Raw genomic sequence first — 25,486 nt, 5'->3', positions numbered from 1 at the left:
AATTGCTTACCAAAATTCATTTCCTGATCTCAGTGCTGATTCATTCATTCATTCATTCAGTCATATTTATTGAGGGCTTACTGTGTGCAGAGCACTGTACTAAGCGCTTGGGAAGTACAAGTTGGCAACATATAGAGATGGTCCCCACCCAGCAGCGGGCTCACAGTCTAGAAGGGGGAGACATTGATAATTGTCTGATGATGATGATAATAATAATAGTTACTACTATTATGGTATTTGTTAAGCTCTTACTATGTGCTAGGCACTGAACTACTCTTGGATACAAGCAAATTGGGTTGGGCGCAGTCCCTGTTCCCACGTGGGGATTACAGTCTCAATCCCCATTTTATAGACGAGGTAACTGAGGCACAGAGAAGTTAAGTGACTTACCCAAGGTCACACAGCAGAAAGGCAGCAGAGTAGCGATGAGAACCCATGACCTTCTGACTCGCAGGCCCATGCTGTATCCACTAGGCCTTCATCTGTTGGTTGTAATGATCAGTGGACCTTTACCTGAAAAGAGCAAATTTTCTCTTTTTTCTCATTTTTTTTTTAAAATTGAAAATGTCAAAGATAGATTTGTGTCCTGAAAATTTTTGAGGACTTTCCATCACCTGAACATATCAGAAAATATTTTACCTCAGGATTCCCAGTCTACCTCTGCACCTTTGAGGGAAATTCTAAACTAACGGTACCTTGAGATATCATTTGCTGGTACCGTCCAACCACTTAAACCTCTTACTCCCTCTTTCAGTACTGGAGACAGTTGGGATTCATGTATGTAGCTCAGTTTTCTAGTTGGAAAATAACTGCCTTTCTGAACAGCTTCCTGTCCTCTGTCACAGTCATATTTATCAGTATGGACATAGATACCCAACACTGTAATCATGCAGGTATTTCTTTTTATATGAAAAGAGGTGAAAAGCATCATATTAAGGTTAAAGATAGGTTTGAATGTTAGCTATAAACACAAACATCAATAGGCAGTTAAGCATATATCTCGCAGTTTTGACAGAAGTGGCATAGCTCAGTGGAGAGAGCATGGGCTTGGGAGTCAGAGGTCATGGGTTCTAATCCCAGCTTCGCCACTTATCAGCTGTGTGACTTTGGGCAAGTCATTTAACTTCTCTGTGCCTCAGTTACCTCATCTGTAAAATGGGGATTAAGATTGTGAGCCCCACGTGAGACAACCTGATCAACCTGTATCCCCCCAAGGCTTAAAATTGTGCTGTGCACATAGTAAGCACTTAACAAATACCATCATTAGATCCAAAGAGAGATTTAAATACAAACCAGCTAGCAAACACACTATTTTCCTCCCACAGACTTTTTTTTGAACTCAGCTTCTCCAACCTTATATGTATGTATATGTAAACATATCAAGGTTACACAGCCCACCTAAGCCTGATGTGGGTCAGTCTGTCTCTCTCCCTACCCTGCATTCTTCCCTCCCCTCTCCCACTCTCCCTTCTCACTTTCCCTCCCCAACTTCTCTCTCCTCTTCTCCCTTCCCCCTTCTCTCTCCTCTTCCTTCCTCTTTCCCCAACTTCCCTTTTTTTTAACCTCCTCTCTCTCTCTCCTTGAGAACTTTCTTTAGTCCTGACTCCTGACCCAAGTCCTGAACAGGTATCCATTCTGTCTGCTGTAACGTGACCCAGGAGGTGAAGTCCCTGGTGAGCATCTGCATCTTTTCCAGATAGCTCTTTGTTTTGAAATGGGCTGTTGTTGTGAGCATCAAAATTACAGATAGTCTTTCTTTCCGATGCCCTGAAATTTTCAGTCTTTTGTCTAGAAGCTTATTCTGGTTTTTATTTTCAATAAATAAGATTAATTGGGGTTTTTGGGGGGCGGGGGGTGGAAGAGACTTGCTAAGGTCATTTCACTAATAAAACTCAAATATCACACTGTACAGATGACAGAGAAAACATCTATACAAAAGATAAAGCCTGTCTACATGTCTTGTTTTGTTGTCTGTCTCCCCCTTCTAGACAATGAGCCTGTTGTTGGGTAGGGACCATCTCTATAAGTTGCAGACTTGTACTTCCCAAGCGCTTAGTACAGTGCTCTGCACACAGTAAGCTTTCAATATTGAATGAATGAATAAAGCAACACTTTAAAGGAAGAAGGTTGGCCAGCCCATCACAGTTGAATTTCATATTTTGGGGTTTAATTTGAAGCCACTGAAGAAGCATTAAGCACAGTGATAATTTCAATTAACACACAAATGTTCTACAGTGGAAACAATCACATGGGGAATTATTCCTGTCTCTATCAAAATTATTTAGCCAAATCAATCAGTCACATATATTGAGCACTCACTGTGTGCAGAGCACTGTAACTAATCTTTTGGGGGAGTACAGTATAACAGTTGGTAGACATGTTCCCTGCCCATGATGAACTTACAGTCTAGAGGCGGAGACAGGTATTAATATGAATGAAGAATTTGAATACACATGTGCTCTGAGGGGGAGGGAGGAGTGAATAAAAGGTGCAAAACCTCGTGAAAGGGTGATGCAGAAGAAAGGACAAGTTGAGCGACGTGCGCGTGTGAGGGCTCATCAGAAGAGGCCGTGACCTCTTTCCACCCCGCCGGTCCCAGGGTTCATTGGCACCGATCACCTCCTTGTGGTAAGGGGGACAGCTCTTCCCATGTGTGTCCTTTGGGCAAGTCGAGCCATGCGTGTCAAAGAGAGAGAAAAAGAAAAGGGCAGGGAGCACCTCTGGGAGAAAGGAGCCTTGTGACTCGTGACCCCCTCTCTGCCCACCCCTTCCGTGGTGGATCCCCCACCACCAACCCGGTTCCCTAACCAGTGGGGCAGTCACGGCGGGATGCTGCCACCTCCCCCCGCTTCACTGGAACCCGTTTGGACCACCCACCTCTGGCCCTCACGGCTGCCCACTCCTCGTTGATTCTCCGCTCTTCTCTAGCTGGGATCCTGAGCCAAAAAATATCAGTCGGACTGAGAAAGATGCTTGAAGCATGCTGCATTCTGCTGTGTGGGGGGCCACTGGGCACGTGCTCTGTGGTGCCCTAATTCAGTCCACGCCTCCCCTTCCACCACCCACAGTGGGTGTTGTCGGTGGCCAGTGCTCCTCGACCCATTTGCTATGTCTCTGGCCTCTCCCCCTGTACTTCCCAAGCTCTTAGTATAGTGCTCTGCACACAGTAAGTGCTCAATAAATACGATTGAATGAATGAACAGGAAATGAGATATTAAAGAAGGATTCTTGTAGGAGATGTGCCTTGAATAAGGCTTTGAAGATAGGGAGAGTAAAAGTCTGTCAGATATGAAGAGGGAAGGAGTTCCAGGCCAGAGGCAGGATGTGGGTGAGGGGTCAGGAGCAAGATGGATGAGACTGAGATACAGTGAGTAGTTTGGCATTAGAGGAGTGAAGTGAGCGAGCTGGGTTGTAGTTGGAAATCAGGGAGGGAGGAGGGAGCAAGGTGATTGAATGCTTTAAAGCTTATGGTAAAAATTTTCTGTTTGATGTAGAGGTGGATGGACAGCTTCTGAAGGTTTCTGAGAAGTGGGGAAACATGGACTGAATGCTTTTGTAGAAAAATTATCCAGGCAGCAGAGTGAAATTTGGACTGAAGTGGTAGATACAGGAAGCAGGGAGGTCAGCAAGGAGGCAGGTTTCTTCTATTAATGTGGTATCCGTTTGGATTGAGAGGGAAGGGTGGATTTTAGTAATTTTTGGTAGAACCTACAGGATTTAGGGACAGACTGAATATGTGGGTTGAGTGAGAAAGATGAGTTGTGGACAAAGCCAAGGTTATGGACTTGTGAGACAGGGAGGATAGTGGTGCTGTCTGCAGTGATGGGAAAGTCAGGGGAAGGACAGGGTTTGGATGGGAATTTGAGGAGTTCTCATTTGGACATGGTAACTTTGAGGTGTCAGCAGGACATTCAGGTAGAGATGTCCATAAGGCAGGAAGAAATAAAAGACTGCAGAGAAGGCGAGAGATCATGTACGTTCGGGAATCATCTGCATAGAGATGGTAGTTGAAGCCGTGGGATCAAATGATTTCTCCAAGGGAGTGGATGTAGATGGAGAATAGGAGGGGACCCAAAACTGTGCCTTGAGGGACTCCCACTGCTAGGTGGTGGGAGGCAGAGGAGGAACCCACGGAAGAGTCTGAGAATGAGCGACCAGAGAGACGAGGGGACAGTCAGGAGAGGACAGTATTGGTGAAGCCAAGGTTGTATAATGTTTCCAGGAGAAGGGAGTCCACAGTGTTGAAGGCAGCTGAGTAGTCATGGAGCATTATGATAGGATCAGTGCTGTTGCATTTAGCAAGAAGAAATCATTGGTGACCTTTGAGAGGGCAACATCTGTGGAGTGAAGGAGGCAGAAGCCAGATTGGAGCAGGTCAAGTACAGAATTAGAGGAGAGGAAATGTAGGCAGTGGGTATAGACAATTCACTCAGAGAGTTTGGAGAGGAATGGTTAGAGGGAGATGGGCCTAAATTGGAGGGATCCCAGAGAAAAGAATGATGGGAAATGAATTAATGTTAGCACCCAACTCTCAGGAATGTCATTCAGGGTGTCTGCCATGATTATCTTGTGTTGGCACATAGTAAGCCCTTAATCAATATCACATTTATCATTTAAAATCAGTATTTTTCTTCTCCATCTTTATTAAGGAGAGCATGAGCCATCTGGGATAGAGATGAAGCCATGTGGCACAGTGGAAAGAGCCCGGGCTTGGGAGTCAGAGATTGTGGGTTCTAATCCCCGCTCTGCCACTTGTCAGCTGTGTGACTTTGGGCAAGTCACTTAACTTCTCTGCGCCTCAGTTACCTCCTCTGTAAAATGGGAATGAAGACTGTGAGCCCCATGTGGGACAACCTTGATTGCCATGTATCCACTCCCCCAGCACTTAGAACAGTGCTTGGCACATAGTAAGCGCTTAACAAATACCAACATTATTATTATTATATGAGAAAAATACTTGAAAAGAAGTTTTGAAGTATGTGGCCTAGTGGAAAGAGCACAGGCCCAGGAGTCAGAAGACCTGGATTCTAATGCTCAGTCTACCATGTGGTTGTTTGGTGACCTTGGGCAAGTCACTTAACTTCTCTGTGCCTCAGGTTCCACATCTTTAAAATGGGGATTAAATAACTGTTGTTCTCCTACTAAACTGTGAGCCCCATGTGGGATGTGGACTTTATCCGATGTGCATGTACTGTATCTGCCCTTGTGCTTAGTAAAGTGCCTGGCACACAGCATGCAAGTAACAAATATCATAATAATCATTATCATTAATAATAGTAGTAGAAGTAGTAGTATTGCTACTTATTACTATTATTTATTATGAATGAGTCTTTGAGGAAAGTGTGGACTTTTAAATAGAGAAATCATTTAGCTCACCAAAATGTCAATATGCTGGTTTCATTTTCATAGGCACCAGGTTTGCAATTGAGTATTTCATAACATCACAGAAATAGGTGTCTTATGGGAAGGAGGATGGACTATATAGTCTCTTGAGACCTTCCAGTGTGATTATTCTATTATTTAAGAGCAAATCTAAAGGAAAATTGTTCCTATTGACTTAGATTCATGCTGACTCAGATGGAATAATTAAGTACAATTCTTGAAATTTCCATATTATAATTTGAATACACCATTATCATCAAGTGGTCTGTGCTCTGCACAGTGAACACTCAGTAAATGCCATTGATTGATAAGGAGAGCAAATGTCGGACTGTTCCTTCAACCATCACAGTAGGTTACTGAGCTGGATGGACCACTGCGATCTGATCTGTAAAGCATTACTTATAGTTCCTGTTAAGACTGAAACAAGCAGTTTTCTACATGAAAAAGTGAATATTCAAATACTAAACGACCTTGAAAACGACCTCATTTACATTAGTATTAATTGTCTTTGCTACAATCTGGTTATCTCATGAAAGGGACATTTTGCAACTGATAATGAAACTTTAGCAAACCTCTTCCCATCAAGGGGCTTATTGCTGCATTTAGACTGCCAGTAACTTTAACATTTAAGTGCTTCAAAGGCAATTTTGAATTTTAAAGACCTCATTTACCCTCACAGGAATTTATCCTCAGACTTTAGAATATTGTATTAATAGCCACCAATTTTAGACCAGCGTGGAATATTGCTTCAAAACATCAAAGTGTGCTTTAGGCAATCTCATTTAAGCCTATGTGATAGTTATGTTCATTTATTTAAGTATATTTAGCTATTACAATTTATTTACATTTATATGAATTTAGGTGCCAAACAACCATGTTTATACTGCACAGCATATTCATTTGATAACACTATATAAATATCAAATATGTATCCTGTATATATACTCACTTGTATATACTGTATATCTAAAATCTCTTCAATTCAAATATATCTTGAAAAGTTAGACAATTCTTAATTAACTAGCCCCAAATCCCATGTTTCATGTGAGTGTGAAACACAGTAACACACATGGCAACACAAGGACAGTGGTGTAAACAGTGACAAAGAAATACCCAGATGACAGTACAGGCAGCAATACAGGGACACCCAAACAGATGGTCGTACACTGACCAAGTCACACAGAGACACAGAGAACCAAAGAAGGGGAAAGTGAATTCAAGTGTGTTTGAGATGGAGAGGGTATTCCAAGGAGAAATTGGAGTGAGCACAGAGAGGGATTGAGCTCAGATAACAATAATGATAATGATTAAAATGAAAATAATGGCATTTGTGAAACACTTACTAGGGCCAAGAACCAAACTAAGTGCTGAGGTGGCTACAGTGTGGTCATATTGGACACAGGGAAGAGAGGTAGCCTATCATATATGAAGAGGGTGGGAGTTCTAGGACAGAGGGGGGATGTGGACAAAGGGTAAATGGCAAGATAGACAAGATCAAGGTACAGTTAGTAGGTTGGCAGTAGAGAAACAGTGTGCACATTGGTTTGAAGTAGGTAAGATGGAGAGAGCTGATTGAGTGTTTTAAAGCTGATGGTAAGGAGTTTCTATTTGATACAGAGGTGGATGGGCAGCCACTTGAGGTTCTTGAGGAATGGAGAGAAGTAGAGTGAACTATTTTTAGAAAAATGATCCAGGCAGCAGAGTGAATTATGGATTGGAGTGGGCAGAGACAAGAGGCAGGGAGTTCAGTGAGGAGTCTGATGCAGTAGTCAAGATGGGTTAGGGTAAGTGCTTGGATAAGTCAATCCATCGATCGTATTTATTGAGCACTTGTGCAGAGCACTGTATTAAGTGTTTTGGAGAGTACAGTATAACAGAGTTGGTAGACAAGTTCCCTGTCCACAAGGAGCTTGCAGCATAGTAGCAGCTTGGATGGAAAGGAGAGGGCAGATTTTAGTGATGTTGTAAAGTTTGAACCAACAGGATTTGGTGACAGATTGAATATGTGGGCTAAATGAGAAAGAGATAAGTCGAGGATAATCCCAAATTATGGGCTTGTGAGACAGTGCTATCTACAGTAATGGAAAATTCATGGGGAGGACATGGTTTGGAGGGAAGGTGAGTCCTGTTTTGGACATGTTTAGTTTGACGTATTGGGATTTTTTGTTTGTTTTATAATGGTATTTGTTAAGCACTTACTGTGTGCCAGGCACTTTACTAAGCCCTGGGGTAGATACAAGATAATCAGGTTAGACACAATCCATGTCCCACGTGGGGCTCACAGTCTTAGTTCCTATTTTACTAATGGCGGTAACTGAGGTTTAGAGAAATTAAGTGACTTGTCCAAGGTCACATAGCAGACAAATGGCAGAGCTGGTATTAGGAACCAGGTCCTCCGATTCCCAAGCCCTTGCTCTTTCCGCTAAGCCATACTGCTTCTCAGGTAGCTAGAGAACTGCTGTAAAGATTGGTCTACTGTGGTGGAGAGAATTTTCCAGACCTCAACAACTTCTGCCTTTATGACAAGGCAAACCCTGTCAGAGAAGATAGGGGAGGTGACAGAGAGCTTGCTTTGCCTTACAGCTTACACGTCTGCCACTGTAGCCAGGGCAAATGGGGACAAGCCAAATAATTTCACCACTATGCAGGCCTGAGTATCCACAGTGGTGACAGAAGTCATTCAAAGAGGCCTTTGGTCCATTTTTAGCCACAACCTTGTTCCTTCAGAATCCAGGGCTGCACCAGACCTGAGAGGGATAATTTGAGGAAGAGCCAAACCCAGCCCTGTACCCAGATCTCCCAGCCACTAGCTTCCTGGACCCTTTCCACTCAATCAGTGATATTTATCGAGCTCTTACTGTGTACAGAGCACTGAATTAAATACTTAGGAGAGTACAAAACAATAGAGTTAGTAGACATGATTCCCACCTACATGGAGCTTAATTTAGAAGCCAAATTATTTCATTTTATGTTATTAGTGAGCCAACTAATTTTGTTACTCATCTTTGCAAGTCCAAATGGATCACTATTAAAGACATGCCAAGTCCATTTCGGTGGGTAAAACACTTAAGCGTTTTTACATTTGTTTTCAGACCACATTTTTAAAAAGCTGTTATTCACTTGTAGAATTATCAACAGATTTATACATTACTATTAAACAGAAAAAATAGCAAATTTGGTGAATAGAATTGTCTGTTAATTTTTTTACAGTAACAAATGTTAGTGGCTGGGGCCTCCGTGGGAGTGGAGGCAGTGGACTTAGATTAAGTGGGAAGGAGAGGTGGAAAGAGACTGAGGAAGATTGAGGGTAGAAGCAGTGACATCTTCAACTCTGAACAAGATGCTAGGTTGCTGGGCAGAGGTAGGGGAAGAGCAGCAGCTAGGCTGTGTCTCTTTCTCTCCTTCTGCTTCCCTGGTTTAGCCAGCTTTCCTCTGTGGGCCACTGGCACCAGAACAGCTGACTAAATGTGGCCTACTGTCATGTGTTTGACATGTCTGTATTATGCCCACCAATAAAATCCACTGCCTACTGGGCTATGAGTAAGGGCAGTAACAAATGGCTCCCTAGGGAGCCATTCCCTGCAGATAGAGAAGCAGCATGGCTTAGGGGTTAGAGCACGGTCCTGGGAGTCAGAAGGACCTGTGTTCTAATCCTGGCTGTGCCACTTCTCTGCTGCATGACCTTGGGCAGGTCACGTGACTTCTCTGTGCCTCAGTTACCACATCTGTGAAATGCGGCCTAAGACTGTGAGCCCCACAACAAGGACTGATTAGCTTGTCTCTCCCCCAGTGCTTAGTACTTACCTGGCACATAGTAAGCACTTAACAAGTGATTAGCATCATCATTATTATCATTTTTAATAACAAATACAGAAAATGGTGAACTTGACCGAGAAAGTTATCAGTTTCTGTAGTATTTTCGAATTTGAAGTATGTTAGGAATTTTCCCTCCAGTACCAGTTCCTTCTTCTCTGAGACTTTCCCTGCTTGGGGGGGAAAATATATATCATGAGAATTCAATTCGTATTTGGAACCAAACTGAGGGCAGTGGCAGGGCCCCTCCCCTTCTTGACCTCCCTCAGAGTTCACCATAGCCCACAGGCTATTCTTTAGGTAACAATTGGTCAGGGGCTCATGTGGACCCTAGAATAGCCAATGAACCATTGAAAATAGGAAGGAAGAAAGGGCACAATCCAAATGGAACAGTAACCATTTTGGAAGAAAAAAATAATCTCTCATTCAATTAGTGGTATTTATTGAGTATTTACTGTGTGCAGAGCCCTGCATTAAGCATTAGGGGGAGTACAGTAGAGATGGTAGAATCAATCAATCCTATTTATTGAGTACTCAGTGTGTGCAAAGCACCATAGTAAGTGCTTAGGAGAGTACAGTATAACAGAGTTGGTAGACATGTTCCCTGCCCACAGGGTACTTATAGTCTGGAGAAGGAGCTTATGGTCTAGAGACAGTTCCTGCCCACTAGAAGCTTACAGTCTAGAGGGGGAGACAGGCATTAAAATGAATTACAGATAGAGCAAATGGGAGAGAATAATATGTACATAAATGCTGTGAGGCTGAAGGTGGCTATCATAAAATGGAACAGGCTAACCTCCACTGTTGATGTAAATCATAGCAACCTGCATTGGTTTATGGCAGTTTATGTTGTTTAACATCTGTGGTTAAATAATATTGATATTTCTGCACACATAATGAGTTCTCTTAGTGTGTCTTTCCTTGCCTGACCACTTCTTTTTTCCCAACTGAAATGCTATAAATACCGTAATATTATCCCATCAATATGGTTAAAGCCTCTTTGTAGTTTACTTGCTAATTTCAATTATTTTTGAGAGATTAAACTGGTTGCCTCTGCTGAACTTGGTTAAAATGAGCTATGACATATTATTGAAAAGCCTAATGCCATATTATTTCATTATGTGATTATTTATTAATTCTTGATGCCAAGCTCATCAAAGTATTAACTACCCAATAGATCAAACAGTCCCTGAAATCCGGCTCTGGAGCCGGCTTCCTCTTCTGCTTTGAACATTAAAATAAGGAAGTACTCTAAATGTTAGATTCCCAAAGAGGACTGCCTCCACAAAGGTCATTCCAGGATAGAGCAACCAACTGATGGAATCCCTATTCAAAGATAATTTATTGTGAAAAAACATTTTGAATAAATATTACTGGAAATTTTCCTCAGAAGAGCAGTCAAAATGACCAGTAACGTAACGATACCAAGCCTGGACCTAACCTAGCAGGCATTGCCGACCAGTGTCTAAAATGAACCAGTTACCATGTTGGGAGAAGGAGTAGGATTGCTATATTTTATTATTCAATCAATGGTATTTATTGAGTGCTTACTCCATATACAGCACACTGTACAAAGTGCTTGGGTAAGTACAGTGCAGTAGAGTTGGTCAATATTATACCTGCTGTTGAGGAGAAGCAGTATGGCCTAGTGAAAAGAATCCCAATCTGGGAGTCAGAAGGACCTGGGTTCTAATTCCAGACCTGCCTGTTTTCTGTGTGACCTTGAGCAAGTCACTTGACTTCTTTATGCTTCAATTACCTCATATATAAAATGGGGATTACAACTGTGATCCCCATGCGGGACGTGGACTGCATCCAGTCTGATGAGTTTCTGTTTACTCCAGCACTTAGTACGGGGTCTGGCACATAGAAAGTGCTTAACAAGTACCATTAAAAGAAAAAAAAAACAACTAAATTAGAACATGGGGCACAGTTTTTGTTTGTGTTTTGTATGGTATTAAGTACTTATTATCTCTCAAACACTGTTCTAAGCGCTGGGGTAGGTACAAGTTAATTAGGTGAGACACAGCCTATGCTCCTCGTGGGGCTCAGAGTCTAAGAAGGGGGGAGAACAGGTCTAAAATCCCTATTTAACAGTTGAAGAAACTGAGGTACAGAGAAGTTAAGTGATTTGCCCAAGGTCACACAGCAAGCAGTTGACAGAGCCTGGATTAGAACCCAGATCATCTGACTCCCAGGCGCATGCTCTTTTCACTAGTCCATGCTTCTTCTCAATTTGGTAAGGATTTTATTGATAGAGCCTGCATCCATTATGAAGAATACCCAGTCATATAATGTGACCTTTGTTTACCTTACTCATTGCTTCAATATTTCGCTAGTTATGGTCGTATATCAGCTCCAGATCCCACCTCTAACTTTATGAATAATTTTGATCCCTTTCTCACCTTTCTTCTCTCTTTCTCCAGTTATATCTTGATCCTTGGGGACCTTGATATCCATATACATGATTCCAGTGCGCCTCAATCTCAATGCTCAACTCCTCCTACTCCACCCCCACCTCACCTAATCACCAACTTTGGAAACATATTTGATCTCATCATCTCTACTCACTCTACAGTCTGTACCTTCAACAACTCTGAAATCCCTTTATTCAATCACAACTTTCTCACCTGCCTTCTCTCCCACACACCCACTCCCTATGTATATGTCCTGTTCCCCTACAGAGACCACCGATCTTTTGACACCATCTAATTTTCTCAAGTCTTCATGTCCCATTTAGTCTCCATCTCCCATTTAGTCTCCATTCCCAAACTACCTTCTTTTGCTGCACAAATTGACTCCTTCATCACTACCCTCTCTACTGAAATCAACTTATTCGCTCCCCTATCCATTCATCTAGTTCATACCACCAATTTACAGCCCAGGATGCCCTCCACAGTATGCTTCCTTCATTCCTTCTCTTCTGCCTCCCACCCCTTAACTGTGGGAATCCCTCAAGCCTCTATTCTGGATTCCTTCTTTTCTCCATCTCCATCCACTCACATGGAGAACTCATTCACTCCAGTAGCCTCAACTATTATCTCTCTGTAGATGATTCCCAAATCTACATCTCCAGCCAGGATCTTTCTCCTTCTCGTTTGTCTTATGGTATCGAGTCAACTCTGACCAATAGCGATGCCATGGACACCTTTCTCCCGGAATGCCCCACCTCCATATGCAATTGTTCTGGTAGTGTATCCATAGAGTTTTCTTGGTAAAAGTACAGAAGTGGTTTACCACTGCCTCCTACCACGTAGTAAACATGAGTCTCCATGCTCAACTCTCCCATGCTGTTGCTGCCCAGCACAGGTGAGTTTTGACTTGTAGCAGATTGCCTTCCACTCGCTATCCACTGCCCAAATGGGGAATGGAATGGGTATGCCTCTGCTTGACTCTCCCTCACATAGTCAAGACTGGTAGAGTACTAGAAACTCTCCAGGTGTGACCTGTTCTGACAACTTGACACCTGTCCACATGTTTTGTTTTATTGTCTGTCTCCCCCTTCTAGACTGTGAGCCCGTTGTTGGGTAGGGACCGTCTCTATATTTTGCCAACTTATACTTCCCAAGCGCTTAGTACAGTGCTCTGCACACAGTAAGCACTCAATAAATACAATTGAATGAATGAATGACCCTAAGAGGGATCTCCTTCTCTGCAGTTTCATATTTCCACCTGCCAGGACATCTCTACTTAGATTTCCCCCAGACACCTCAAACGTAACGTGTCATAAACAGAATTCCTCCTATTCCCACCCAAACCCTGACCTCCCCATGACTTTCCTAACATTGTAGACAGCACTACCATCCTCCCTGTCTCACAGGCCTGTAAACATAGCATAATTTTTGACTCATCTCTCTCATTCAACCCACATATTCAGTCTGTCACAGGATTATGTTGGTTCTACCATTCAACATCACTTAAATTCACATGTTCCTCTCCATCCAAACTAATACTACATTGATACAAGTGCTTATCCTATTCCACCTTAACATCAGTCTCTTTGCTGAACTCCCTGCCTCCTGTTGCTCCCAACTCCAGTACATATTTCACTCTGCTGACCTGATCATTTTTCTTAAAAAAAGTTCAGTCCATGTTTCCCCACTCCTCAAGAACCTCTAGTGTTTCCTTCAACCATCTCCACATCAAAGAGTAGCTCCTTACTATTGGCTTTTAAAGTGCTCAAATCATTTTACATCTTCATATCTTCTCTGATTTCCTAATACAACTCACCCTTTCAAACTTCACTCTTCTAATGCCAACCTACTCACTGTACCTCGATATTGCGTATCTCACCTCTGGCAATTCACACATGCTCTCCCTCTGGCCTGGAGCTCCCTCCTCCTTCATATCTGACAGATCACCATTCCCTCCACTTTCAAAGCCTTATTAAAATAACAGCAGTGCTTTGCACATACTAAGTGCTTAATAAATGCCATCATTATTATTATTGTTATAATTATCTCCTCCAAGAGTCCTTCTCTGACTCAACCCTCATTTTCCCTACTACCTCTCACTTCTGCATTGCCCTTCATTTGGATCTGTACCCTTTATTCACCCCACATTCTGCCTTACAGCACTTATGTACATGTACATGATATATTTCAATGTCTGTATCCCCTCTAGACTGTAACATGTCTACCTCCTATTTTATTGCATTCTCTCCAGTGTTCAGTACAGTGCTCTGCACACAGAAAGTGCTCAAAAAAGTCCATTGATTAACTGATTAATTCACAAAAAGGCACTTCATTTGTAATTTAATTCCTTTTCAAAGGGAAATGTTTTCTGTTCTAGCAAATGACACCAAAATAATAATGGTTTTCCCTCCATACTAAATTTTCAAAATATTTGTTTGGGGAAAGTAAGATTGTAGAAGACTTGCAGATTCTAGCCATACTGGTCTCCCCTGTATTTTAGGATTGAACTAAACAGGTTGCAATGTCTGTTAAGTGCTACAGTCAGTACAGATGCACCAGAGTTAGGGCTGATTTCTTCTTATAATTCCACTTGGGTGTCAAAAGCAGCCTGCAGAGCTTTTCCCTGGGGACCGATGTTGTGAACTGTGGAGTAACTGAAATGTTAGAATTCACTGTGAGGCACAGGGAGAACTGACTTGTAAACAGAACCTCCTGCTGTACTTGTAGTTGGTTTTCTCTTTTTGCCAATTGTGATTGAGTCTTCTAAATGACCACTTTATTGTGTGTATGACTAATGAGCCATGTGGAAGCTGTAAGTCTAAGAACTAAAAGTTCAAAAAGTATTGCAAGGATGTAATGTCTGGAACTGATCCTGCCGTTATACTTCCCATCATTCTGTACTGGATCAGAATGTAGATTACCACCCTATCCATATGTTACTTAACTTCTGATTCATTTTCATTTAACTGATCAAAATGTTATTTTATGACACCCAGATGATACTCCTAAAGTCCTATGCATAGAATTATATGATTCTGAGCAACTAACTAGGAGCACATGCACCACATATTTTTGATATAGTCCCAAATGGAGACAGGATGAGACTCTATCAAGTTTCACTCAACTGGGAAATGCATCTTACCAATTATTTTTTAAAATTGATATGTACACAGTACTTTCTGAGATATAACGCTCTACTTTGAATTGTTTGGAAATACACTTTTTAACATGTTGAGCCTGTTCTCACTGTGAGTTCAATAGACTAGTCAATCAAAACCTCATATGAACATTCAACTTTCTTTGTCCTGAAAAAGCCAGAGTCTCTATTTTGTCATTTCAATCAGTTAACTGTATTTATTGTGTGCTTACTGCATGCAGAGCTCTTGGGAAAGTACAATGCAACACAATTAATAGACATTTTCCCTGCCCACCAGGAGCTTACAGTCCTGGGGGGGGAGCTTTATTTGCCTTTTCATCTCACCCTCACACTGTAAGGTTCAGGAGTAACCCATTATATGAAATGAATTGCTTAAGCCTCTTTAATAATAATGATAATGATGCTATTTGTTAAGCACTGACTACATGCTAGGCACTATACTAAGTGCCGGGGTGTGTACATGCATATTGAATTGGACACAGTCTCTGTCCCATGTGAGGCTCCCAATCTCAATTCCCATTTTACAGATGAGGTCACTGAGGCCCAAAGAAGTGAAGTGACTTGCCCAAGGTCACACAGCAGACAAGTGGTGGAATGAGGAATAGAACCCATGACCTTCTGACTCCCAGAACTGGGCTCTATCCACTGTCCCGTGCTGCTTTTCTAGTACTTGTCATTTGCTATTTCTCCAGTTCTTGGTTTCATTTCCCCTACTACCTCTCCCTTCTGTGTCACTCTTGAACTTGGATTTGTACTCCTAATTCATCCCACTCTCGATCCCACAGCACTAATGTTCATATCTGCAATTTATACACAGGTATAAATCTATTCCTCTAGACAAGCTCCCTTTTTTATAGTATTTGTAAAGCACTTACTTCCCCTCTCAGGGTCACACCTGGAGAGTTTCCAGTACTCCCTCTCAGGGTCACACCTGGAGAGTTTCCAGTACTCTACCAGTCTCAACTGTGGGAGGGAGAGTCAAGCAGAGGCATACCCATTTCATTCCTAGCTTGGGCAGTGGCTAGTGAGTGGAAGGCAATCTGATACAAGTCAAAACTCACTTGTGCTGGGCAGCAGCAGCATAAGAGAGAGTCAAGGGCAGGAACTGAAGTTCACTGCGCGGAAGAAGGTAATGGTAAACCACCTCCGTATTTTTACCAAGAAACCTCTATGGATACACTGCCAGAATGACTGCAGATGGAGGTGGGGTGTTCTGGGAGAGATGGGTCCTTGGCGTTGCTGTGGTTCGGAGACAAGCATAAGACAAGAACGTGCTAGGCACTGTACTAAGTCCTGGAGTAGTTACAAGCTAATCAGGTTGGACCCAGTCCATATCCCACATGGGGCTCATGGTCTTAATCCCCATTTTACAGATGAGGTAACTGAGTCACATTGAAGTGACTTGCCTGAGGTGGCACAGTAGAAAAGTGATGGAACCAAGATTAGAACCCAGGTCCTTCTGACTTGCAGGCCCATGCTCTATCTACTCGTGGGCAAGGATCATGTCTGCTACCAACTTAGTTATAGTATGCTTAGTACAGTGCTCTGCACACAGTAAGCTTTCAAATAAGATGGATTGATTGATTGATTGTTTAAGCAACAAACTGAGCAGGGGACTTGACTGTTATATTCTACTCTCCCAAGAACTTAATTCAGTGATCTGCCCACAGTAAATGTTCAATAAACATGATTGATTGAATGACGCTCCAGTATTTTTTCTGATTTTAAATTTTCTAGGGCAATATCAACAAATGCTGTGGGTCACCCACGAGGTGCAGGCAATGGTGCTGTTCAAATAATAGCTGTGAATGTAGACAGATCAGGCCGATGAGCAGTGACAGGCATATAATGTAGAGGGTGCTGACTTTGAGGAATTTAGGCTTTATGCTTATTAGATCTGATAATGACTGTTTGGGATTCATATACCCCTTTCCTGTCCTATGAAAAAGTCACCACCCAACTAGCATTTTTATAGATGCCAAGTAGAAATGAGTCCGTTGGAATGATAGGCATTTTTTTAGGTGATATCAGTGCCTCTGAGTTGCAACTGATGGTCTAGATATTTCAACGGTAAGTTATTGTACCTGCTTTGCGTTTGTGTCCACACTACCTCTAGTTAGTAAACTGAAAGTTTATTTGATCTCTAGAGGGAGCAACTCACCTCTTAGTCTCCGTATCTAATTAGATCCTCAGAGAGAGAGGTCTGGTTTGTGATGCCTTAAAAAAAAATTGAACCCAATAATCTATTATTTCAAACATGAGTTGAAGTGTTGCAGTAACTGCCTTTGTTTAGACAGTCCTGTTGTTTGAGGTTGAAACTTCATGTGGGTGGTCTTACTCTGTTTGGTGTCACTATCAACAAAAGTGTAGAAGGAGAAATAACCAATGATGCGGGCATGCCTCAATCAGGTCTTCCTTAATTTTCATGTCAGTTAAGTTTTTAGCACAGGCAGAACCAATTAGCAGGAACGGGGTTGACACTGGCTGTGACATTCCACAAAGACAAAATACTTCTCGCTGCCATTCTCACCAATAGATGAGCCCATACTGTTTGTAAATTCAGTTCTGCCATAGCATGTGTTTCCACTGCATGTGTAGGTTAGCGCACCAGTAGGGAATTGGGGAACGTTCATCCTACAGTGCGAGCCTGTTTAGATACAGGGACCCACAGTGCTGGAAAGTAATGATTTATACACATATTTGTACATGAGCATGTGTGAGTTTTCCTGAAAATGTGGTTTTGCAAGAAAGGCAGGGGCTTTGTCTCTTACGCTGTTGGACCATCCCAAGTGCTGTGCTCTGCCCATCGGAGATGCTCAATAAATACTATTGATTGATGGATTAGAATGGTGGTAGCAAACAGCAAGCACTTAGTACAGTGCTCTGCACACAGTAAGTGCTCAATAAATATGATTGAATGAATGAATGGGCGTTTGAATAAGGTAAGCCATCCTCCTCCATTCTAGAAGGATGTCTGCTCTGCCCATTATCATAACTTCCAAGATCTGGAATGACAAGATGGAGGTAGGCTGTGGACTTTTTTTAGGTGTGGAGTGATAAAAGGTGATAAACAAGTTTGAGAACCTCTATTTTAGATGCTGCATTGTGTGAAAACTAGAGATTTCCAGAAAGTGAGACAGGCTCTCCTGTTTGCAGTGCTATACCCTTTGGTGGGACAGCTGTACCATTGATATATGCAACATAGTGTTTAGCATTCTTTTTTACTCTCCCAAGCTGGTGCTCTACACAGAGCAGAGTGTTCAATAAGTGCAATTGATTGAACTATTGAATAAGTGCATATATATATACCTGTATATATGTATATATGGTTGTACATATTTATTACTCTATTTATTTATTTATTTATTTATTTTACTTGTACATTTCTATCCTATTTATTTTATTTTGTTGGTATGTTTGGTTCTGTTCTCTGTCTCCCCCTTTTAGACTGTGAGCCCACTGTTGGGTAGGGACTGTCTCTATGTGTTGCCAATTTGTACTTCCCAAGCGCTTAGTACAGTGCTCTGCACATAGTAAGCACTCAATAAATACGATTGATTGATTGATTGATTGATCGACAGACTGTAATTCCTGCTCCAGCCCAAGGAGGCGTAGGAGGAGGATTAATAATATTTAAGTGCTTACTCTGTTTAGGGCTCAGTACTAAGTACTGGGAGAGAATACACAGGTTGGAATTGACATAATAATTGTGGTATTTATTAAGTGCTTACTATGTGCCAGGCACTGTCCTGCAGGTGCTGTTTTCTTTCCTGTTGGCGTGGTAGAAGGTATTACTGAATGAAATTTCCTTGGTGTTGTGGAGGAGGAAAGCCGGTGCCAGTTCCCGAGGAGATGGCGTGCTGGTTGACCGGTGGTGGAGTTGCCGAGACAGCACCAGAGCAGCTTTTATCGCCAACCCAGTACACGGAGCATGGTGGGAGCAAGGGCCCTGGGTGGTGGGAGAGAAGACAGCAGTTACCGACGATGCTTTGCTCAACCATTATGGAGAGGGAGCGTTCAGAAGAGAGAGCAGAATTCTCATCAGCATTTATCAGGCCCCAGCCAGGGCCAGATTAATACAAGAACTAATCAAGCTTTAAGCTTAAAGGGGCTTTGACTGACCCTCAAAATTGCACCTCCTCTTGACTTTACCAACGTTGCCACTGATTGGAGCATTACTGAATCAAACAATCAATCATATTTATTGAGCCCTTACAGAGCACTGTACTAAGCACTTGGGAATGTACAATACGAAGGAGTTAATAGACATGTTCCCCGCCCAAAAAGGTAGTAATTCTTCTGAAGATGACCTTCATGAGGCGGCCCATTCCAACATGACTAGCCTAGAGAAGCAGTATGGTGTAGTGGGTAGAGCACAGGCCTTAGAGTCAGAAGGTCATGGGTTCTAATTCTGACTCTACCACTCGCCAGCTGTGTGAGCTTGGGCAAATTATTCATTCATTCATTCAATTGTATTTATTGAGCGCTTACTGTGTGCAGAGCACTGTACTAAGCGCTTGGAAAGTACAAGTTGACAACATATAGAGACAGTCCCTACCCAACAGTGGGCTCAAATCATTTTACTTCACTGTCCCTGTTACCTCATCTGTAAAATGGGGATTCAGACTGTGAGCCCCACATATTCTGGGGACTGTATCCAATGCGATTCGCTTGTTTCTACCCCAGCATTTAGTACAGTGCCTGGCACATGGTAAGTGCATAACAAAGATCATCATTATTATTCTTATTACCATCCACCAACCCTCTCACCCTCAACTGTAGACTGTAAACTCATCTCTAGACTGTAAGCTTGTTGTGGACAGGGAATGTCACTGTTTATTGTTGTAATGTACTTTCCCAAGCGCTTACTACAGTGCCCCGCACACAGTAAGTGCTCAGTAAATGTGATTGAATGAATTATTATTATTGGGAAGCAGGAGAAACAGCGTGACAGTGGAAAGAGCATGGACTTGGGAGGCAGAGGCTGTAGATTCTAATCCTGACTCCACCAATCCATCAATCAATCGTATTGAGCACTTACTGTGTGCAGAGCACTGTACTAAGCACTTGGGAAGTACAGGTTGGCAACGTATAGAGACGGTCCCTACCCAACAGTGGGCTCACAGTCTAGAAGGGGGAGACAGAGAACAAAACCAAACGTATTAACAAAATAAAATAAATAGAATAGATATGTACAAGTAAAATAGAGTAATAAATATGTACAAACATATGTACATATATTCAGGTGCTGTGGGGAAGGGAAGGAGGTAAGATGGGGAGGATGGAGAGGGGGATGAGGGGGAGAGAAAGGAAGGGGCTCAGTCTGGGAAGGCCTCCTGGAGGAGGTGAGCTCTCAGTAGGGCCTTGAAGGGAGGAAGAGAGCTAGCTTGGCGGATGTTGGGAGGGAGGGCATTCCAGGCCAGGGGGATGATGTGGGCTGGGGGTCGACGGCGGGACAGGATAGAATGAGGCACGGTGAGGAGATTAGTGGCAGAGGAGCGGAGGGAGTGGGCTGGGCTGTAGAAGGAGAGAAGGGAGGTGAGGTAGGAGGGGGTGAGGTGATGGAGAGCCTTGAAGCCGAGGATGAGGAGTTTTTGCCTGATGCGCAGATTGATTGGTAGCCACTGGAGATTTTTGAGGAGGGGAGTAACATGCCCAGAGCGTCTCTGGACAAAGACAATCTGGGCAGCGGCATGAGGTATGGATTGAAGTCGGGAGAGACACGAGGATGGAAGATCGGTAAGGAGGCTGATACAGTAGTCCAGACGGGATAGGGTGAGAGCTTGAACGAGCAAGGTAACGGTTTGGATGGAGAGGAAAGGGCGGATCTTGGCAATGTTGCGGAGCTGAGACCGGCAGGTTTTGGTGACGGCTTGGTGGTGCGGGGTGAATGAGAAAGCGGAGTCGAGGATGACACCAAAGTTGCGGGCCTGTGAGACAGGAAGGATGGTAGTGCCGTCAACAGTGATGGGAAAGTCAGGGAGAGGGCAGGGTTCTGCTGTGTGACCTTGGGCAAGTCACTTAACTTCTCTGTGCTTCAGTTACCTCATCTGTAAAATGGGGATTAAGACTGTGAGCCCCATGTGGGATAACCTGATTACCTTGTATCACCCCAGCGCTTAGAACAGTGCTTGGCACATTGTGAGCACTTAAATACCATCATTAAGCACTCAGTACAGTGCTCTGTACACAGTAAGCCCTCAATAAATACGATTGACTGAGTGAATGAAAGAGCCCAGGCTTGGGAGTCTGAAGACTTGAGTTATAATCCCTGCTTTATGACTTCCCTCCTGGGAACTTGGGCAAGTCACTTACCTTCTTTGTGTCTGTTTCCTCATCTGTAAAATGGAAGTTAAATATCTGTTCTCCCTCCTACATAAACTGTAAGCTTCATGTAGGACAGGGATTGTATCTGACCTGATGATTTTGTATCAACCCCAGGGTCTAGTACAGTTCTTGACACATAATAATCACTTAATGAATACCATCATCATTATCCTCATGTAAGACAGGGACTGTATCCAACCTGATTATTTTGAGTATATTCCAGTGTTAGTAAGTGATTAACAAATACCATAATGTGGAAAAATAATGATATTCCCTGTGCCTATGGGGTCCTGGACCACACTTGATCAGACCAGTACTCTATCTAACTAGCCTATTGTTCTGCTCTGACAGTGGCTTGGAGGAAAATTAATGAATCAAACATTGATATTATTGAGCACTCACTGTGGCCACTAAGCACTTGGGTGAGTACAACATAATAGGGTTGGTAGACATGTTCCCTGCCCACAAGGAGCTTACAATAATAATAATAAGAAGTAGTAATAATAATTATGGTACTAGAGAAGCAGTGTGGCTCAGTGAAAGGAGCCCGGGCTTTGGAGTCAGAGGTCATGGGTTCAAGTCCCGACTCCATCAACTGTCAGCTGTGTGACTTTGGGCAAGTCACTTAACTTGTCTGGTCCTCAGTGACCTCATCTGTAAAATGGGGATGAAGACTGTGAGCCCCACGTGGGACAACCTGATCACCTTGTTTCCCCCCAGCACTTAGAACAGTGCTTTGCACATAGTAAGTGCTTAACAAATACTATTATTATTATTATTATTTAAGTGCATACTATGTTCAGGCACTGTTCTAAGTGCTGGGGTAGATACAAGGTAGGTTGGACACAGTCCCTGTCCCACAAAGGGGACTCAGTCTTAATTCCCATTTTACAGAAGAGGGAACTGAGGCCCAGAGAAGTTAAGTGACTTGCCCAAGGTCACACAGCAGACAAGTGGAGGAGTCAATCAATCAATTGTATTTATTGAACACTTACTGTGTGCAGAGCACTGTACTAAGCGCTTGGGAAGTACAAGTTGGCAACATATAGAGACAGTCCCTACCCAACAGTGGGCTCACAGTCTAGAACTTCTGAATCCCAGGCCAGTGCTCTATCCATTAGGCCATGCTGCTTCCCTACAGTCTAGAGGGAGCAAAAAGTGTGATGAGAATGAGCAACACGTTTTGAGCATCAGCTGTTTCCAGAGCACTGTTATGGGCCCCTGGGAGCATGCAGTGGATGTCAAAGACAAGGTGCCTGCTCCCAAAGAGATTGCAGTTAAGTGAGAGACAAGTGGGCATTAATTGTCGATGGTTGAATGGATAGAGTGAGAGCATAGGTACAAAAAATAGCAAAAAAGCAATTGAATAACTAAATTTTGAAGAAACAGATGCCCCCGTGAGTGCTAAAAGGCCTGACAGTTTGGCATGACCAGAAAGGTGGGACATTTGTCAAGGAATGCCTTTTGGAAGGGCAGAGATGACATTTACTAACTCTATCATACTCTCAGAAGCTCTGCACACAGGTACTCAATAAATACTACTGACATTGATTGCTTAGTGAGCAGAGAGTAGGGGAGTGAGGGCCATGTAAAGGTGTAGTGAGCTTCATTGACATCTAGGTGATTCCCCTCAGGAGCTGCAGGCCATGTGCAGGGGGATTTTGTTTCCCAGTGACTGAGGAAGTATTAAGGGGACCCCCAAGTTGGATAGGTCACTCCCACTTTGGGTGTGTGATGCTGGTGAGGTGGGTTAAGGAGAGAACCTGGCTAAGGGGTGAGGAGATAAGACAGACTGGGGGGAAATGGACACATCCAGCCACTGATTCACATTCATTCACATAATTTCACAAACACCTTTATACAAACGTTCAAATACCATCAGTTACTCGATAGTATTTATTGAGTGCTTACGCTATGTAGAGTGCTGTACTAAATGCTTGGAAGAGGACAGTAGAGTAGGCAGAAGTGATCCCTGTCGTTCCAGTTTACAGTCCTCTAGAATGTAAGCTCTTTATGGGCAGGGCACACTTCTACCAATTTGGTTGCATTCTGCCAAGTGCTTAGTACAGTGCTCTGCACCTAGTAAGTGCTCCATAAATGCCACTGATCAATTGATCCAGGAGCTGACGATCTTGTTAACTCTTCTGCACACACATTCCCCGCTCCTATCCCCTCTCCTAAGCACTTAGTATAGTGTTCTCAAGCGCTTAATACAGTGCTCTGCACACAGTAAGTGCTCAATAAATACGATTGATTGAATGAATGAATGTTCTGCACACGTTGTGCTCAATGAACATGATTGATTGTTAGGTCTCTATTTCTGTGATGCAGTCCTCTTTTACATTGGACCATTCTAATCAGTTGTTATTTATGCTCACAGATCCCAGTTTTGTGCTGTGGCAAGCCAGGCACCAGCAGGTGTGTATGGAAAAGCTGTCACTGCCCTTTAAATCTTAGCTCAATTACTTAAAGGCATTGGTACAAGATTTTACATTTCTAATATGACTTTCACTAAAGGAGAGCAGAGTTTTGGCAATCACTCTGTATTCTTTGACAAGCTGTGGATTTTAGTTTTGCTTCTTGTTATATGATATAGTTAATATTTTAAAATTTCACTATCCCTGGCCTTTGTGTGTGTAAATACACACATGCATATATGTAAGGGGAAGAGTCCTAGAGGTTTAGGAAATAGATGAAGATCTAAGTTGTGTTATTTGCACTTTTTTCCTAAATCTTGCAAATACCTCAGTTTCTTCAATAGGCTCTACATCTGACTGCTATTAGTAGCTTTGAATGTAAAACAAGGACTCCTTAATCCTGCTCCATCTGTCTTCCTTAATGTTTGATTCCACACTGTCTGGATCAGTTAAAAGTTCTGCCTGATCACCAGGATTACTGTTTCAAGACTACGAGAACTCAACTCTCATCCCTTTTTAATAGTTTTTTGGAGATGACCTTTCTAGTAGTGAACTGGGACAATTTTCAGTTGTATGCTTACTACCAAAAGTAGCAGTGTGGATGGTGAGACATTTTTAACGTTTAAAACCTGACGGGCAGGTGAACTGTTTTCATTGTTAAATAAAATGAGCATTTTGGAATTTCGTGAACTGATCACACTGCTATTAAGAGTAGCACCGTAAACGTCACCTAGGTGGTATAGATAAATTCATCTTCTGGTGTATGTACAATTTTGCACATACATGTCATTGTCGTCATTGTACATTCGTGAAACAGCATGAACTCAGATATGTGATTTTTCTCACCTTATTTTGCTGGGGGCAAGGGGAGGATAAAGGAATGAGCCACTTGCCTTTTCTTTGGCCCCAAATTAACTGCCAGTATAATAGAATGAAGAAAGTCACCTGTGAAAGTAAAATTAAGCTGTGAAAAATTGGATGTTCTCATCTACATCAAGAATAACAGCATATCACATTCCTTCAGAGATTCTTTAGGTAATATTGAAAAGATGCCATCTTCCTAAGGCATTTTCGTGAAGGTCACTCTTTCGCCTTTGAAAAGGGAGCTGATGGACTTATCTTTGTTGTGATATACATTTCTTAGATTCGCATGTTATCTGAGGACGTGTACTGTTCAGGACAAGATGATGGGAAACTGAAGTTCCTTTGCTGCTTGCTAAATACTGCTACGTGGATCTTCTTGGATTTTCCCTTGATCCACGTATCTTGGCTCTCAGAACACTACTCTGGGATCCAAAAGCGCCTCACACTCAGCTTCAGAGATCTTTAACTCTCTCCATCTTATTTTTCTGTTCACTTCAGCTTCTATTTCCTAATTCTCTTTCTCTTCTCCTCCCAAGCCAACCTCCTAGATGTCCCTCATTCTCCCACCTCCGTCCCTTATATCACACTGTTTCCCCACCCTTGAACTCTTTCCCTTCCCAAATCCAACATTCAGAGCCCCCTTAAAATCCCACCTCTAGTACAAGGCTTTCCTGATTAGTCTCAGCACCATATACCATATAAACCCATCAGCCAACCCTAACACTTATGAATTTATTTCTCCCCATCCTCAGCATATATGTCTATTCAAGTGTATATTCAGTGATTTATTTTGACTACTCCTATAACTTTTATAATAATAGCAATTATTATTATGATATTTGTTAAGCACTTACTATGTGCCAGACACTATACTGAGCGCTGGGGTGGATACCAGCAAATTGGGTTTGACACAGTTTGTTTCTCCCGTTAAGGAGTAAGCTCCTTGTGTATAGGGAACATGGCACTTCTTTATTCTGTTCTTCCCAAGTGCTTAGTTCAAGTCATTACAGCAAGTGGGTTCTCAATGCTTATTAATACTGCTACTAGCAGAATTGCTGCCCATTGCCCTCCCCTACTCTTAATGGAACAGGGTGCTTTTCAGGGTTCTGTCA

General features: G+C 42.7%; 1 protein-coding gene and 1 non-coding gene across 2 annotated transcripts in view; both read left to right on the top strand.

The window, feature by feature from the left end:
- The window catches only part of CACNA2D3 (calcium voltage-gated channel auxiliary subunit alpha2delta 3), a 1,043,639-nt gene that overhangs the window by 489,747 nt on the left and 528,406 nt on the right, over nt 1-25,486 (top strand). The window lies entirely within an intron of this gene.
- LOC119920418 lies at nt 15,680-15,817 on the top strand. The gene has a single exon (XR_005448165.1). It is a non-coding gene; the product is annotated as a small nucleolar RNA SNORA7 (small nucleolar RNA).

Source organism: Tachyglossus aculeatus, chromosome X1 (assembly GCF_015852505.1).
Source record: "Tachyglossus aculeatus isolate mTacAcu1 chromosome X1, mTacAcu1.pri, whole genome shotgun sequence".
In the NCBI taxonomy this organism is placed as follows: domain Eukaryota; kingdom Metazoa; phylum Chordata; class Mammalia; order Monotremata; family Tachyglossidae; genus Tachyglossus; species Tachyglossus aculeatus.
The sequence above is the reverse complement of the archived record's forward strand: the minus strand, read 5'-3'. Positions and strand labels throughout refer to the sequence as shown.